The sequence below is a fragment of the Lissotriton helveticus genome, chromosome 4_1 (assembly GCF_964261635.1).
Source record: "Lissotriton helveticus chromosome 4_1, aLisHel1.1, whole genome shotgun sequence".
NCBI lineage: Eukaryota > Metazoa > Chordata > Amphibia > Caudata > Salamandridae > Lissotriton > Lissotriton helveticus.
Window position 1 is genome coordinate 78,042,965 of NC_136063.1, and position 19,342 is coordinate 78,062,306.

Consider the following 19,342-nt stretch of genomic DNA (forward strand, 5'->3'; position numbering starts at 1 on the left):
GGCGAGGACGCTGATCTTTGAGGGAAGAGGTGCTGGAGGTTAGAGCTTCTTGTAACCCGAAGATCTCTGGAGTGCAGAGCCAACAAGCCTTGGCAACAGCAAGTCAACGTGGTGCACAGGGGTTAGGTCCCAGCAGTCAGACCCTCCAGGATTTTGCGATTTCGCGGTTTGCCACGAAATCGGCACTTTTGTAAAAATGCAGCGATTTTTACAAAAGTGCCCGCGAAATTGAAGTTGACATGTGGCAGTGTGTTGCTCAAAAAAAGGTTCTTGTACATGGTATAATAGAAACGCAAGCATTTGGTTAGCCTTGGGAAGGGCGGGGGCTGAAAGAAAGAATGGTAACGTGAGAGGGGCTGTTTCATGATTGTTCTGTTAGGGCAGAAATCTACCAGGCGCTTTGTTTCTCACCGTTCTACGTGCAGGGGTCTGCACTATGGCCTGCCTATGGATTGCCCAGCCTGAATCATCCACCTTCGGGAGCATGGGAGGGGCATGGAGTGTGAACACCTGTTCAAATGTTTCACTTCTTCCTTGCAGGAGTAGGTGAGATTTGGGCCTTTTCATGACTGTGTAGTTTTTGCTCAGCTTGCAAAGCTTCACGCCTCTTCTACTGGTTTCCTCGCTCATGAAGTGTATTTTCTTCTGCAGTGGCCAGTATCCCTGCCTTTAAAAATGGAGTCTGGATACTGATCATGACCCAACGTCCATTCTAGCCCATTGGGCATCATTTGACTCATTTGAAAGCATCATTAGCTTGTGAATGTTGCCATGAGAATTACTGGGCCTTCCCTGATTATTACCCCCTGTTTGGGGTACAGTCACAACACACTGCTGTTCGTCTCGTTAGGCTGGAGCTGTGTAGCTGCCTATATGTTTTAGTCCTAATTATAGTCATCATTTGTGCACTTGTCTTTCACACCTCCTCCACATTCACACTGCTCGGCGAGAGCACCTTTCTAGCCACCCACGGACATCACACCGAAGACAGCGCTTGTTAAATCACGCACCCCCCCCATCCCCACAGAGCAGCGTACTATCTGCCAGAAAGGGCATGAAGCACTATACAAGTGTTACAACACAATACAATCGAGGCTACTATGGGGTGCACCTGAGGACTGACTCGCCTCTCAGGCCACCGGCTCCATCGTCCTCAGGGAGGTGTGGCATGAATGGTTCTAAGTTTATGTCTAGAAACTATGGGCCCGATGGATCAAAGGGTTTTACGCATTCTGTGTCTATGGGAAAATGCTTTAGTACATATGGTGCTATTACTTCTAACCAATGCCACTGACTGCAGCAGTACAACCTAATGTACTTCAGTGAAACTCTTCCAGGTGTTAAAAAAATACACTTTTTTGAATTTTGAAGAGGCTATATCATATTTTGAGATGATCTTTGTTGCACAGAATGCACGGCAAACGCTATGATGGCGCGCATCGTGTTAGGGTTCTTAGAGCCATGTCAGCCCATTGGCTCTCTCTAATAATTTGCTGGCGTTCCCCCCTCAAATGGAGGATTGCATTTCCAAGGGATAACAGCCTTCACCTGTGGGCTGCTTCCTCTGCTCCATATCCCAGGTTGCCTATTTCAAAGCGGAACACTCTGCTAAAACAGTTTCCATTGATTTAAGGCTGAGAATGAATGATTATGAGTAAAATAAAGTGCTGCTAAAATGCCGCTAAATTTCCATATTTGTGCACTAAGTTTCCATATTTGTGCCGCTAAATTTGCTAATCCATGCCGCTATATCCTGGGGGTCTGAGCAGTTCCGACGAGGGATGCTGGCCACAAAATTGCAGAGAGGACATGTCAGGCCTCGAGTGATTTACAGAACCACCACCTGTGTCGCTGAGCCTTTGGGAGCCGTGAGACGTCAGGAGCAACACACCGGTCAGTTTTGTTGCAGTGCCTGCAGATACAGGGGAGTGACGCCTTCTCTCCAAGGGAGACTACTTCGAGTGTCCTTGATGCCCACAGGTCTGTTGAAGATCCTGTAAGAAGCACAGACACAGAAAAAAAAGACTCGCAGAACAGCGAGACCGCAGCAGCAGGAGTCTTCCTTGATGCAGTCTCGGTTCCAGGCAAAGTCCAGCAACGTTCAAGTGTTCAGATGGTCGAAGAGTGACGTGGTTTCAGGCTTGAGTCTTGTCCCACGACGAATCTGAGGACCCACCTACACGTAAGCCCTTTATTACCCTTAGAAAGGGGCTAGAATGACTCAAGGGTTCCTCCCAGAGTAGGGTTTTGACAGAGGGAAGGATACCCCCATGTCCTTTGTCAGTTTTGCGCCAGAGGGGGAGCCAAATTGGCTCAAACTGGAGTATACAAGGAGGTCACCAAATGTGCTCTTCAAAGCAGTCTGGTGGCACTGGCAGGAGATCCCACTCAGCCCTATAAACTAAGTCCCTTCTGGGAAGTGGTCACCCAACATTCCCCTGCTCGAGCTCAACTCAGAAGCAAGAGGAGGAGGGCAGAATCGTGCCTGTGGTCGGCAGCATTACTAGCTCGCTAGCAGAACCTGAAAGGCTGTTACCGGGAGTACTGGGGGCTTCCTGGAGGAAGCCCGCACTGCATGGAATCATACCTCCAACACCGATAACAGTGTTGGGGTATGATTCCAACCTGTTTGATACCAAACACCCCATGTTCAGCACAGCCACTATATAGTTAGCCATTGCGTAATGACCGATGGCCACTATATGTATCAAAACAACAGGCCGCACTTACATAGCCTAGAGAATCTACTTCGGGGTTTGTAGGTGTCCCGCTCATGCAGGGTCACCCTCACACTTATAACCCAGCACCCTGCCTTCAGGATTGAAAGGCCTTCCTATGGGGTGATTTAATGGTTTTAAGTGCAGTGACCTCAGATATAAGGAAACTTACACCTGTCATAAGTGGTGCTAGCACCAGCTTACACAGGCTGCAATGGCAGGCCTGTAGTCACAGTTTCAGTGGTCACTTGTGTGGTACAATACATGCTGCAGCCCATGGGAGGCCTCTGGGGTACTTATGCCCTGGATACCTTAGTACCATGTACTAGGGACTTTCAGGGGTGCAGCAGTAGCCAACTGTGCAGGTACAGAAGTACTTACCGTGACAAATTTAGGGAGGAAGCAAATTGACTGGGGTTCTGATTAGCAGGATCCCCAGTCAGAATAGTAAAAAAAAAACTACAGACGCCAGTAAAAAGTGGAGGTAACCATGAAAGCAGATCTTACTTTCCTACACTCATGGTCTTTTGGTACGAATGCGGTGCAGGCCACGCAGTCCTCATCTTGTGGTCTCATGGGGTTCTCTGTGTGAATATGTGGTGGCAGTTTGGGCCCAATTTATAGGGGATACTTTCCATTTCCACTACCCGGCCTCATTCTCCGACCATGTGGCTGGTGCCGGCAGGGTCCCTCGTTGGAATTTAGAGCGAAGGGTCACCTTTTATTGTTGTCTTTCCTTTAGACGGTAGTACAACTACCTATATAGGAGCGTTTTCAATGGTTTTGTATGAGTGAAATGTCCAGCTAACTATAACACCCCTAAAACATATGGTTTTTTGAGTGAATTTTAAAGGTTTTTTAAACGCTAATTCCTAACTATATAAGGCCTGAAACCTATGTTTTTTTCAGTGAATTTCAACGTTTTTTTTAATGCTAATTCCTAACTATATAAGACCTGAAAGCCCACCAGGAATCTCCAGTATGCGCCAGGGGACTGCATTGCAGAGAGGTGTAATAAAGCCATGTCCCTTTTTACACCTCTCTGCAACGCAGCCCCGTGCATGTTTGAAGAGGGGGAACTAATTCCCCTTGCATACTGGGGGCCCCTGGGGGCCAACTAGCCCACCTTGAACCTCCAGTATGCGCCAGGGGGCTGCATTGCAGAGGTGTAATGAGGCTATGCCTCTTTTTACACCTCTCTGCAACGCAGGCCACTGGCGCGTTTGCAGAGGGGGGACTAATTCCCCTTGCATACTAGGGGTCCCTGGGTCATATCTGCCCAAACGCCGAAATTCCGAACGATTGAAAATGACTTTTCTTGAGAAACATTTGGATTTGGATTATCATGTCCTATACTTTGGAATTTTTGAAAGACTGACTTTGAGGATAAATTACTTAAGTCTGCCCGAATTGTGTGGGTAAAATTGATACCTAGTCACTTTGAATAAGAATGTACTTACGTCTCGTCTAACATTTGGAAGAAATATCTAGTTATATGACAACAGGATACCGACATAACTTGAAGGAAATAAGAACGCCCTGAAGAAGTTCTGTTGTACAGAACGAAATGTGTCAGCTGGCTGTGGTACATAAACTTAAGGAAAATAAAAGCATTTGAATATACACCAAGATTCAGCGCTTCAATAAGGACTCTAAGTGATATGATTTGATTGGACTTATTGTGCAAGTGGTGCTGTGCCAAACTTTGGAATATTCTCCACTACTCTCTACTACTTACTCTCTACTACTCCACTACTCTCTAATACTCACTCTCTACTACTCATTCTCTACTACTCTCTCTCTACTACTCACTCCCTACTACTCACTCTCTACTACTCTCTACTACTCACTCTCTACTACTCTCTCTCTACTACTCACTCTTTACTACTCACTATCTACTACTCTTTACTACTCACTCTCTACTTCGCACTCTCTACCACTCTCTACTACTCACTCTCTACTACTCTCTCTCTACTACTCTCTCTCTACTCACTCTCTACTACTCTCTCTCTACTACTCTCTACTACTCACTCTCTACTACTCTCTACTATTCTCTCTCTCTGCTACTCACTCTCTACTACTCACTCTTTACTACTCTCTACTACTCACTCTCTACTACTCACTCTACTACTTACTCTCTACTACTCTCTACTACTCACTCTCTACTACTCACTCTCTACTTCTCTCTACTACTCACTCTACTATTCACTCTACTACTCTCTACTACTCACTCTCTGCTACTCTCTCTACTGCTCTCTACTACTCTCTACTACTCACTCTCTAATCTATTACTCACTCTCTTCTCTCTACCTCTCTCTACTTCTTTCTCTACTAGTCTCTACCTCTACCTCTCTACCTCTACACCTCTACCTCTACACCTCTACCTCTACACCTCTACCTCTACACCTCTACCTCTACACCTCTACCTCTACACCTCTACCTCTACACCTCTACCTCTACACCTCTACCTCTACACCTCTACCTCTCTCTACACGCACACATATACACATATATATGCATATGCATTTATGTATGTGTATATATATATATATATATATATATATTTATATATATATATACATGCATATATAATCTGCATATCTATATAAATACAAATATAAATGCATGCATACATATACATATATGCATACATATGCATGTTATTTACATGAAAGTTTTAAAAACACTAATAAAAGCAAAGCTAAAAAGCCACCTCATTACAAACAGAATGGCTTTAACTTAAACGAGGGCGAGATCTATTGCATTTTCAATACTTGTTTACTTTGGTTCCATCAAGAAGGCATTCAGATGTGTCATACATTTGCCATAAATTCTGAATGTTAGCACTCTAGTTGCTCATTAGATCAATGTAGTAAAGCTACTGCTCACCAGGGAAGTCTGCTGCTAATCATACTTTCTATTTCTATGGCAAAATGAACCCCCTCATTTTGTTCCTTTTTAAATTAAATGTTTTCAGACGTACCACTTCATTCCAATCAAGATGGCTTCTGGTGTGCCATACTTTTGTCATAAGTAAGACTGTTAGCGCTCTAGTTGTTCTTTAGAACACTCTGGGACATTCTGTCATTGGGCTATACTTGGGCTACATCTGGGTGATATTTGGGCTACATTTGGGCTCTTTTGTCTCTGGTGGCCATCTTGGGAGACTGCATGTCAGAATGTTTTGATGAAATAGAAGAGGATTTGGGAAGTCACTCAAAATGTGCCCTAATTTTTCTTTCTGCAGCACTAATCATACTTTCTATGGCAAAATATACCCCCTCATTTTGTTCCTTTTTAAATTAAATGTTTTAAGAGTTACCACTTTATTCCACTCTCTAGTTGTTCTTCAGAACACTCTAGGAGGCTGCAGTAGGACACAAAGGAATCAACTGACAGTCTCTGTCCTTGTTGGATGTACATGTTTTACTGAGAATGTCAGACTTCATTCTCACATGACTGAGAAAGATAATGTGAATTTACAGAAAATATGCTTTCATTTTAGCTAATAGATACCCTTCCAAACCACTGTGGGAAAAGCATGAGATAATAGTTTTCTTTCAAACATGATTCATGATATCCCAGCAGAAGGCTTTTTCACATGGTAAAATCACCTTAGAACACACCACTATTCCTAAAATGAGTATGGTACCATCAACAAATGATTTATAATGTAACAAAAGTCCTAAAACCCTCTATAAACTACAATGCTTTTTAATGAGGTGCTATCATGTATATTGGTCCCAAGATGGCTGCCAACACTTCTTGGATGAAGTGCTGACAGCCAATCAGATCTCATGATGAGATGTGTGGTTAGGCTCTGCCCAGATATATATGTGTTTTTTAAGTTAATTTTCATAAAAACCACTGAAGCAATTTTCACCAAATATAGCAAAGGCACTTCTGCGTACCAGTCCCTACAATTTTGCCAAGTTTGGTGTAATTCCGTTCAGCGGTTCGGGCTGTAGCCTTATCAGAACGTCCTATGGAAATTAACATGGGGAAAACACGTTTTGGGACCCCCTTTTTTCTCAGCCCCCACTTCACGAATCTCCCCAAAACTTTCAGGGAAGGAGCACAGCGGAGCTGGCCAGAATTTTGGAAAACTACACGCAAATTCCTCAACCGGCGCCAAAGTTATTCCCAATAGAATGTTGGGGATTTCCTATGGTAGCTAGGTCCTAACTATATATACGGTCTTCGGCAAATTAATGTTTTCTCAAAAACAATTTCAGAGCTCCTCCATCGCTTCCACATCCAATGGCGAAAAAATAATCTGAAGATGAAGACTACACAAAGGAATATTCGGGCCACCGTCTGACGTCACACAAGGGACAGGTATACCACCAAATGAATTTCTACAATACTTACAATTAAAAAAAAAATTTAAACCACTCCGGACCCAACCACTAGATCGCAGAATAATGCACAGCATGTGAATCCAGAAAAGGATTCAAGCTGCAAAATTTATGTCATATAAACAGAAACAATGGTTCCTGTGGCGTAATACAATTAATACTGATAATCGCAAAAAAGGAAAGGGTTAAGTCGATATCCAAAGGAGAAGAACCCATACACAACTTAATATTTGGTAATAACAGCCGTTGTTGTTTATGCAGATAACAATGCAATTTTACAAAAAACAGTGCAGGCTGTCCCCAGTGAGCATGGCACCTACATAAATAGTAACATATTTGTGACATATATACTTGGTTTCCAACATTTAGTAAAGTAAACCATCAAAAGTAATGAGAAATGTGAATAGAGTCCTTATAAAATAAAAGGAGCTGGTGAATGGTTCGCTTTATTTTTGTTGACAGCGTTTCGACCCCTAAAGCACTGAGGGTTCTATTCAGTACCTAATGATGTAGGGACATCTGAGATGAAGAATTAACTGTCAGCGTAATTGCAGTGCACCCCAGGGAAGTGAAAGCGTCAAAAGTTTACTCACAAGGACCCAGGCTGGGCACCCAGTGAGGGGAAGGTAGCTGACAGTGAGGTCAATTGCACCGAGTCGCAAGACTGGATGTTAAGAGAGTAGAAATTACAAATGGAAACACGTCAATCCGTGTGAATCATATGGGTCTCAGGAGCAAAGCAACGACTGAATTGATGTAAATGTAACCACTTCGGCCGGAGGGGTGTGGCCCTTCAATTATTAAGCAAAGCATACACGACGGTCCATTTATCTTCAATGTGGTTAGTTTGCCAGAGACCAAAAGTGCCTGCAGCTGCTACATGTTGGTGTAGAACTGCCAGAGTCCGTCTACACAAGTGTACTTACCCTGGTTTGAGTAGGGTCTCCCTTGTTTCCTGTACTCTGCAAAATTGATGTCAGCGTGCTGTGTTGACGCCTACACAAGCACTGCGCAAGTAACTGCAAGGGCAGACTATGCCACGAGGAGCGGAATGACACCAACTACCCCGGCGCATAAGGGTACTGCTTGCGAAAAAGTTCTAGATTCAATCTCATACCTGAGGATAATTGTAAGGTAAGAAATCTGGGGTTAGAAGTCTCTATCAGATGCCATCATACCCAAAAACCGCACTACAGTCCCAATCGAAGGCACCTTGCTTAAAAAAGAGGCAGGCTCTGGAATGCCACCACCCTGTCTTGGTTGGGGCATGCCTTTTCTGGTGACAGATTTTAAGATGGACCTTACGAAGGGCTTGATTTGTTGTTGCTAGAGGTGGCACCATTTAGCATTGCTGGTAAATCCCAACTTGTGAAGTAAGGACACTACTGTTTGAGTGTGTTCTAGGCATTGTTCTCTGCTGCTGCTCTTGATCAGCTAGTCATCTAGATGTGCCAAAATCAGAATGGCCAAACCGCGCAGATGCAGCCACCACTGCTCAACAATCTGAAAGCCTTTATCGCCCTAGTTATACCAAAGGCCAGAACTTCGCTTTGTGGTAACAGGACTACACAACCACTTCTGAGTTCCCGTTGGAGAACTGGAAGAAAGGGGACAAAGGTCTTAAGTCCTGTGCTACTGTGACATGGTGGGGAGGGAGGGATGGATGGATGGATGTGGGGACTGGGCAGGAGAACAGGGAAACAATGTCCTGAAGGTAGTCATGGAAAGTGTTCCAAAAGGATATACTAGTTCAGTGGCTTGAGGTCTAGGTTCAGCTGCAGGAACCCATCTGCAGGAACCCATCCTTTTTGTGAAGTAAGAAGCATATGGACTACGCTTCTTTGTTGCATTAGTTCGGGGGCACCTGCTTGATGGTAACTTTAGCCACTAGTTCCTGCACCTGCTCCTTGATCAGCCCAAAGTGGCATGGTCTGAGGACATGGAGTAAAGGCAGAACGTTTTGTTGCGCAGTCTGGATCTCTCGGCAGCACCCCTGTTCTACTGATAGCATCCATGTGTCAGAGGTAATTCTCTCCCGATGGGGAAGAAAAACCTCAGTCTTGCCCAAAAGGCAACCCGGACGTAGCCACCTAGTCTTTCCGTCTTACCACCTTGTGTAAATTTCTGGGTGGAAGGTGAGCCAAGAAAGGACTGAAGGTGGCAGCCCGGCCTTTGGTTGGATGTTGGAGCTTTGGCCCTACCTCTAGTCTGGTGCTACCGAAAAGTTTTTTTTTGTTTTTTTTTTATTTTATTTTATTTTATTATGCTTGATTAATTAAAACCGTTGCATACAAAGGATAGAAAAATTCTTGTGATAAAATTGGTCTATAATAAAAAGTTTAACATCATATTAAAATAGCACAAATTATTAAAACATTCTGTAAATTAGCTATGCTTATTACTAATATTATTTTGAGTATGGTTATTCTTGTTACCGAAAAGCAGACTTTGGGTTGGAGGACTGGAAGACACCCACTAATTTACCTATTTGTGTCCTTTTTGATCTTATCCAACATCTGATCGACCAGGGGGCCAAAGAGGTGCACCCTATAAAAAAAGCATATTGAGAAGTCAAGTCAATTAGCTTTATTTCGATAAAACAGAGATATCTTAAAAGCATTGCAAAACAGTAAACAAAAAAAACCAATACATTAAAAACCATTGGCTAAACAGTTGGGATACAATAATTTTTCAATAAATTAGATAAAATGGTCCTAATACATGACCACAATTAAACAATCATTTTTAGCCGTTTAAGTCTAATTGACCATGCCCAGCCTAAATATTTGGCCATACCACATACAATCAATGGACAGGTATCTGGCATTAAAATTCGCAGAGCGACTGTATGGTGTCTTGTCGCCAGCCCACTGCAAAGTGGTTTTAGCCACCTAGATCTCGGGGTTTATAGGCCGGGCATTCAAATAAAAAGTGGGCAACAGTCTCACTCTAAATGTGCAAAATATACAGAAAGGAACAGTTTGCCCCGGGATTTTCCAACGGGCCGTCAATTCTCTCACGGGGAGCAGGCCCACCCTGAATCTAAAATACAAGGCTCTATCGAGAGGCTTTGATATCAAATCCAGGTAGGGATCATATTGGGGCAAATCCTTAATCTTAAGGAACTCCGTAGTTGTTCTGCATTCCTTGGGGTTGGAGTTTAAATTGTTGGCTACCCACTGCCAGTAAATAGTCTTGAGGACAGCTTGCGGAGGGGCACTTCTGGAAGTCCATGCGTACCCTAGTCCCATGTCTTCAAGCAGGAATTTGACATTACTAAGCCCCCCAATTTTAGACCAGCCTGGCATCGACAGCACCTCTGACAGCCCTTCTGCGTAGCTAGCGAGTTCAGGAACCCTCCAAAGACAGGCCCATAGAAGTAGAGGTCGAAGGCTGGCCTGGTCTCCAATTGGGCGGCAACCCATGTCCAGCTGCAGGGGTAACGTTGCTTTATTCTGAGGGAGAGACATCAAGTCCTTCAGGAATTTGTTTTCTGATCTAGAGAGGAGATCGATCTTATTTACACCCCAGAGTTCTGCCCCATATAATGCTGCACTGACTCCTCTCGCTTTGTAGATGTCCAACACAGGGGCAATAGGTTTAAATGAAGAGGAGCGCTGCTCTTTGAGAAGTGCCCCAACGACCCTTTTGTGGCCCAACAACAGTTTTTGGAGATGGGAGCTCCACTGCATAGAGTCAGACAGGCGAATTCCCAGATAATCGAATTCCTTGAAAATGTGGTATGTGGGCCTGATGTCTGCCAACTGGGTTGGGTCAAGAGCCTCAAACAGTGCAATCAGAAACTGGTGGCTGTCTCTAATTTGCTTGCTAAGTGGCAGTTGTGCAATGCTAGGGTGCGAAAACTATTCCGATAGACTTGGCCGCTCACTTGCTCTTGCCATTTCCGAGGAAGGTTTCCCGCTGCACACAGAGGGTGCATTTCTTCAGTAAAGGACCATTTGGGAGGTCGCGCCCCTGGTGGGAGCTTCTCCGCAATCGGCGGTTTGCCTGTATGCTCCCAGCGTGCGCTTGATCTTAAACTTCCAGCTGCCTTCACCGGGAAACTGTGAGGACCAGCAGCCTTTACACCTCTCAGCTGGTGCCTCTTCCCCCGGCGGCCACGCCCCCCATCAGCTGCTATTTACCTTTCGCGACACCCGCTTCGCGGGTGCCGCTCACTTGCTCTTGCCATTTCCGAGGAAGGTTTCCCGCTGCACACGGAGGGTGCATTTCTTCAGTAAAGGACCAATTGGGAGGTCGCGCCGCTGGTGGGAGCTTCTCCGCAATCGGCGGTTTGCCTGTATGCTCCCAGCGTGCGCTTGACCTTAAACTACCAGCTGCCTTCACCGGGGGACTGCGAGGACCAGCAGCCTTTACACCTCTCAGCTGGTGCCTCTTCCCCCGGCGGCCACGCCCCCCTGCACGATCCCATTAACTTGATCAGCCCTACCCGCAACGCGGGACGCGCGCGGGACGCGCGCGGGACGCGTGCGGGGCGAAGCCCGGGCCAAGGGCGGGCCCGTTTAAGCCCGTTCAAGACTGGGCAGGACTGGACTGGGCCACCCTATTTACGTTTGTCTCCTCTCTTCTTATTTATGCTGATACTGCACGTATTGTAAATAATTTGTTTTTAGTTCGCACTTAGTATTTACAGTATTTCTATCTTATAACGATTTACATTGCATCATGTCCCCTAGAACTACTAGGAATACTGTAAAAAAACAGGCCAAGCCGGCTGCTGAGGTTATTGGGCCGATAGACCAATTCATAACCAAAGCCAACGAGGCCATTGAACAGAGCATTACCCTACTGGAACGGAGAGTCTCACAGGACCTGGTTATTGCCAGACGCTCTTCCATGGGCTTACTGGCTATTGCTAAAACACCCCAGCGTCCTGTAGAGTTACCCCCGCCATTGTTAGTGCACGCAGAACTGCATTCGGTCCCCCGCACTGTGGACCTGCCTGCATCCCTTGATGTTTCTGAATTGCATCTGTCACTTGAAAAAACTCCTGATATTTTTGTTAACCAAACCGATGTTGCCCCTTCCCCAACTGCAGATAGGGGTACACGCGAAGGTGCAATACCCAAAAAAAGAAGAGGAAAACTAGTAAGTCCCATTATACCATTAATTCCCTCCCCATAGCTAACTTCACAACCCCGTCCACTTCCCATCCCCCTTCACAAACTATTAATCTTGTTCTGACTCCCCATCAATCACCCTTCCCTTCACTAGCAACCGCAACGAATCCTACCACAGACAATTTAAATATTAGCTCCACTAGTTCTAGTAGCTATGATGATGAGGGTGGTACGGCTGACAACGGTAATCTAACTACTAACACCTGTAGCAACGATAACTTACTGCTTAGCAAAATTGGTGACCTAATTAAGTTCTATCTAAAGCCCATAGAAAAGACATTGAACCAGGTCCAATCCCAACTAACCCAATTGTCTTTAGCTTTGAACCCAAGTAAGGGTACCATCAAAGATCCCAATTTAGCTCACGGGAGACCCCTTACCCATAACACGAAAACATCTAAGCCCGGCTTGACCGTAACCAATCCCTCTACTACTAATCAAAAGGCCTCGCAGAAACTCATACAAAAATTACCACATCCAACAACTACCAAGCCCCTAGCACCACCCAATCCACCTAATCCCTTACCGACTCAACCTTTAATCACCTCCAAGCCACAGTTGTCTATCCAACCAAAACCTCCACCTGCTCTTCCTATCCCGGCCCCCACCCTCCCCAAAAACTCTGCTGGATTTAACATCATCCCGTGAAATCATAAGAGGAGGGGCCATCCTATCCATCTTCCGCCTGAGGCATCTCCTTATGTAGTAATTATGACAGGTGTCCCGGAACTCCCCCCTAATCAGGACGAACGGGTCTGGTCGTTAAAAAATAAAGTTATATATTGGTTGTCCAATAACAGACCTCTACCAAACTTTTTGGACAACAGAGTCACTACCGTGCGCAGAGTGCCCTGGTTAGGTATTTAACCTAAAAGCATTCAGGGTGACTGCGTCATAGTGAACTTCGCCGATCCTAATACAGTTGAGCAGATCTGCTCCTGGGGAGATCACACTTCCACTGAAGGGATAGCTACCCACAATCTGTCATACTTCTACCCCCCGGCTCCACGACATAACCCTGGCCCCCCTTGGAGCTGGACAAGAGTGGGGAACTGGGATGGGAATAGAGATCGCGGCCATTGGTCAGGCTACGGATTTGGTAATCCAGCCCCTGGTCATTTTACCAACTGGAGAGGCCCATTGTTATCCAACAGATATGAATGCTTGGATATGGTCGACTGACCATCAGTCCCCTCCATAAACTCCAAAGCCACTATTAACACCCAGAGTCATTTTAACCATATTTCCAGAAAAACTCCGCTGCCAGGATTCACTCTGACCTCTCCGTCTGGCCCTCATATCAAGCCTTGTACCCCCTTGTTAAACCCTCGGGTTCAAGACCCTAGCTATGTCCATCCAATCCTTTCTGAGGAGACAGACACAAGGCAACAACATACCACTTCTATCTCCTGTGTTACAAAATGTATTTCTTCCATTTCTACTCCAACCACTCAGTCCTGTGATCTACCACCCTCTGCTCATCCACAAATCACAGATTCCACTCTACCATAAACCTGGGATCTTCCAGTTATCTATTGGAATGTAGCGGGGCTTAGATCCAAGATACACCTTCAGTCCTGGATTGATGTGATTAATAGGCATAAAATAGTCTGCCTCCAGGAAACCTGGGCTACCGACCCAATTCATATCCAGGGCTATAAAACTTTCCATATTCCTGCTAGCCCATCTATACATGGAAGATCTAAGGGTGGCCTAGCTATTTATATTTCTAACCAAATCTCATTTACGATTAATGAAGTACCATCGGTGTCTCCAACTTTCCAAATTCTTAAGTTAGCCTCTGACAAAAGCTCCATTTATTATTTTATTAACATGTATAATAACTCTACACCTACCGACTGTGTAAAGTCTTTGATAGAAATTACCACATACTTGCATGATCAGAAAGCTAAGCACTCACAGTTACAATGCTATGTTGTGTGGGGTGGGGATTTTAATGTTTATCTATGCAGCAATTACAAAAAAGTTACCTGCGGACTCCAAGATGAGCACGATCTCCCCATCACCCACTTTACTCACTCCAGTATTGGGACTAGTTTAAACAACTGCCTCTTTTCACTAGAACTTGAATTTGCGAATGAATCAGTGTGTCCTGCTGTCGTGTTCAAGCCGACCTTTCATGGCAGAGGTCTCTCCTCTACCATTGATTTCATTCTTTGTTCGCAAACTTTAAATAACCGTTTAAAAAACTTTACAACCGGTACTGATCCTTCTAGCGATCATTACTCTAACAGTATCACCATTATATTTAATTCAGCTCCCTCTACCCATTCCAAGACTAGTCTTTTAACGCAGCATTGTCTGGAGATGGATAAAACCAACGGTTTTACAGTAAAATGGTCAAAGATCAACCCCAATGAGGTTATTAGCAGGATTATCCAAAAAACCCTTCCCTTAATATCTAATTGCCTGGAGGCGACCTCATCTCCCCAGTTGATCCTCTCTAGCTTCGTTAACATCTTAGAAGCTATTCGGCAGGAGCTCACTCGCCAACATAGAACACACGATAAGGATTCCCGGGGGTGGTTTGATTCTCATTGCCGCAAAGCCCTTAGTGCACTAAAACAAGCTTTACATAACCAAGATAGGGACATGGCCTTAATAGCCTCACTAAGAAAGAATTACAAGCTGGCCCAAAAAACCCGTAAACAGGAAATAAAAAACAACCTCTGGGCCCAATTGCACGAGAGCACAAGAAACAAGGACACCACGTTGTTCTGGCGAACAGTCAAGTCCCCCTTTTCAGCGGACGATACAGCTGTTCGTCACCTAGACGTGGCAGTTCCTGCCGAAAAATGGGTAACCCACTACTCAGAGATCTTTGGTGACTCCCCTTCAACAACTGAGGCTACCAGAATCGGGGAGGCAGTCTTTACCAGGGATAACATCTATCCTATTGACCTCCACTTCGACCTTGTGGAGGTGACCGCTGCACTGACTTCTTCAAAAACCGGGAAAGCTCCCGGCCCGGATGGAGTCCCACTTGACATCTTTGTGAGCAACCTAGACCTATGGGCTCCAATTGTCATGCAAGTCATGTCTGCAGCTTCACAAGTCGGCCTTATCGATTCCTGGTCTACATCTGTGCTCCTACCCATTTTTAAAAAGGGAGAACGCGACAATCCAGCCTGCTACAGACCTATTTCCCTCTTGGACTCGCTGGGTAAGGTCGCTGGGAGACTAATCTTGGAACGTCTCCAGGACTGGGCTAAAGAGAAGAAGATCTTAACCGACCTTCAGTTCGGGTTCCAAGAGGGATTGGGCACTGTCGAACAGGCCCTTAACTTGACACTACTCATGGGCAAATATGCCTGGGCCAAAGGCGGTAATCTTTATCTGGTCTACGTGGACTTAAGCTCCGCTTTCGACTGCGTAATCCACTCTAAATTATGGGAGATTCTGAATAACTTGGGCATAGATCCTTCACTCCTGAAATTTCTTCGAGAGCTCTACTCGGATGCCAAAGCATGTGTGAGGTATGGCATTAATGGCGAGCTATCGGAATCTTTCAGCATCAGAAAAGGCGTCAGGCAGGGGTGCGTCCTTGCTCCATTTCTATTTAATATTTATGCAAATGGATTGGAGCAAGCGATGCTGGTAGGCAATAAGGATCTTCCCTGCATAAATACCCGGCCAATCCCTGCATTATTATATGCTGACGATTCTGTCATTCTAGCGAGAACACCAAATCAACTCCAGCTCCAACTGGACAAGTATTGTCACTATATGCTTTCTCTTGGCTTAAAAGTAAATAAATCCAAGACTTTTGTTATGCATATTGGCAAGAAAGCTCAGAAATGCAAACCTCTCTATATTGACAATACTAGGCTAGATAATGCTAGAAAATATCCATACTTAGGGATCCTAATAGACGACCACACGTCCTGGAAACCTGCCACCTCCAGCAAGAAATTGCAGTTTCAGCGCACAACGGCGCTGACCTCTTTCTCAAGGAAATTGGGCAAGCCCGCTCCTGCTGTGATATTGAAAATCTATCAAGCTAAATGTTTGAGCGTGGCTACTTACGGAGCGGGTGTATGGGGCTATGCTCCCGCCACTGAGCTTCAAGTGATTGAAAACGATTTCTTGAAATACGTATTAGCTCTCCCCCGTAGTGCTCCTAACTACGGTAGCCACATTGAGCTCGGTTGGGATTATCTATCTGACACCATTAGATACCAACCGATCCTCCTCTGGCACCGTATCTGGACTAAGGAGCAATGCCACCTTACTCGGTCGTTAATTACCGATTGCCTGACACTGACCCACTGGAAAAAGATTCCCTGGCTTTCTTATGTTTTTAACTTTTTGAATGACTTGAATTGCCCAGCGTTTTTCACAAACCCCGTCTCATTAATGGCCATACCTAGAAAGACTTTGAAGAATTTATGTGTTACCCATTTAAGAGAACTATGCATGTGTTCTGAAATTGGCAAACAATCAAATACCCATTTAATGATGTTACAATCCTCCAATGGTATACAACCATATTTGTCTTTTTATTTGTCAAATTATGATAGATATGTTTTAACCAGATTTCGGTTTGATTCCTTTTACCGTCTTGTCTCGTTCCCTGAGCCCCTAGATTGGACTCGTGAACTAATCAGATGTCCCTGTGACGATTGTTCTACTCAGTCTACTTTGCATGTAACATTATTTTGTAGCTTTTACGAGATCCCGCGTAAACGCTGGTTGGTCCCACTTCTCCGACAATCTGGACTGAGAAGATGCAGACCTGCTCTTTTGGCACTACAGTCTTTAGACACTCCATTTGTTGCAAAATCTACAGCTTGCTTTTTAAAGGCTTGCTTGAAAATTTGTTCTCAATTAACTGTTTCTGCATCATAAATTTTTCTGTTTTTCTATGTGAATAACTTTTATTTCATCGCCGCACAGGATATCACTGTACAGACGACTCTTTCAAAAATTTAATTTATGTTTTTTGTATCTATCAGCTAATATTGCCTTTGCGGATTTTTTTTTTTTTTTAAATTGTTGCAAATTTTCTATAATGCACTTTTATGATTGTAAATTCAATCGAAATAAAGTTTCTTTTGATTTGATTTGACTTGCTGTATTGCAGGGAACAATTGGGGACCAATGCGGAGGAACTGCCCGAAGCCTCGCAGCCCAAGCACTTTTGGGCTCCACTGACAGGGTACCTACTTGGAAACCCTGAATTGCAGTAGACCGATGTAATGATGATCTGGCTGTTCGCTCTAGTGGGATTGGGACAACCGTTGAGGATTGTCGTGTGTATAGATTCTCTACTACACTGGGTTCAAGAATAACACAATCAGTGCTGATATCGGGGGTGGGGAGGGCGGAAGGTCTGTTCTTTTGGGTACTGTGTCAAATGTAAAATGCTTGTATTGCTCTATTGTTTCAACTGACTTGCTTGGTCTCGCCTTCAGGCATATGTATCCTCTAGTTACAAGCTGATCAATAAAAAAAATGTAATACAGAAAGACTGACTTGCATATAGATCACTGCTTTCCAGACTTTTAAGAACCATGACCCACTTTTAAGATCAGCAAACTTTTGCAAACGGCTGAGCTAGAATGGACACAAGGTGGACGATTTTTTTAATGTAACTAAAGCACAGTTTGGTATGGCACTGTCATTTACAAAGAGCACATTTCCGTTGTATTGACCACTAAATTTGCACGGACCAACAAGTTTACTGAGAAAATATTTAGCATGCAGGTGATTTTATATGTGCACATCACATTTCAGTGAATATCATTTGTGCATCACCATGTAAAGTGTCTTGATTTGTATTGATCCTAGTACAATCTTTGTTTGCCTCACGCTTCAGAATTACAAAACAATATGCTTCATTTTTACTTTCCTAACTGCTGAATGTATATATTTCATTTGCAGGGATTACATTTCTTTGTGTGTTACAAAACCCTGCAGCCTTCCTTTCACCGTCTCTGTACCCTAGTAAGATTGTCATAGAAATCACTTTTCTTTCTCTAACTGCAAAGTGAGAGGAGTTTGTAAACACCAATACCCAAGTTTCAAAAATAAGCACCAATTTGTCAGATGGCATAGACTGACATTTGACCCCTCTGATTTTGAAGAACAATGAATGTGTAAAGTTAAACACAGAAATTAAAGGTATTTCTTTTATTGCTTGGGCTTTCCCAACCCACCAGCTCCTGAGCAACCACAGGGTCGGAACCCACAATTTTGGAAACACTGATGTAGATGATCCCCATCTCTAATAGTGCAGACAACATACAATGCAGTGGACTAGTGTGCTGCCAAGAGGAAATCCTCATGGTTGTCTTGATTTCAATCATTAAAGTCTATAATATTTTGACTTGTTACATTTGCGTCACTGTAATGGTAGCGGAGAGAGCCTTTTCAGTACAAATCTCTTACATTAGGATCATTGCTGTCTTTAGTGGCCTCCCTGCGCCTTCCCTAAGGACCGCTCTGCCTCAGACGCATGCTCTCCAGACTTATCCAAATGAACCACCCACTCTAGTGGCACAAGCTTGTCAGCCACCACCCACTAGAGCCTATCCTGACCAGCTCATCACCACCATCGCCCGAGACCCAACAACTGACACCACCGACACAGCCACCCGCAACCTCAGGCAATAGATCGACGAATGCGCCAACCCTCTCGCCCTGATAAAAACAACCTCAAACAGACGCACTGACAGAAAGGGCAGCTGGTTCACGACCAACCTCCAGGAATCCAAGTGGACTTGCCGAAGACTCGAGAAAAAGTGGTGCCGCGAACAGACACCGGACAACCACGCAGCCCTAATGAACGCCAGCCGTAAGCACCACCAACTCATCCGAGCCACCAAAAGGACTTCCTTCAAGGAACACACACAACACACAGAACAGCAAAGAGCTCTTCGACATTGTGAAGGAATTCTCCAACCCCAGCTCCAACGACATCCCGCCGTTGCAAGAGCGTTGCGACTCCCTAGCCACCTTCTTTCACCGCAAGATAGCAGACATACACAACAGCTTCAATGCCGAGACCCTCCCTACAGCTGCCGTCACCTCAGACTCACCGCAGACCCCCCCCCAGCCTCACTCACCACCTGATCTCCTGGACCCACATCAACGATGACGACAC

General features: G+C 44.8%; 1 long non-coding RNA gene across 2 annotated transcripts in view; it reads right to left on the reverse strand.

Annotated features, from left to right (window-relative positions):
• The window catches only part of LOC144828367 (uncharacterized), a 36,053-nt gene that overhangs the window by 11,587 nt on the left and 5,124 nt on the right, over positions 1-19,342 (reverse strand). The window contains exon 2 of one of the 2 annotated variants that reach the window (XR_013610435.1): positions 9,511-9,622. This is a non-coding gene — a long non-coding RNA (uncharacterized LOC144828367). The remainder of the gene's footprint in view (positions 1-9,510; positions 9,623-19,342) is intronic. The other variant, XR_013610434.1, reaches the window with a different exon arrangement.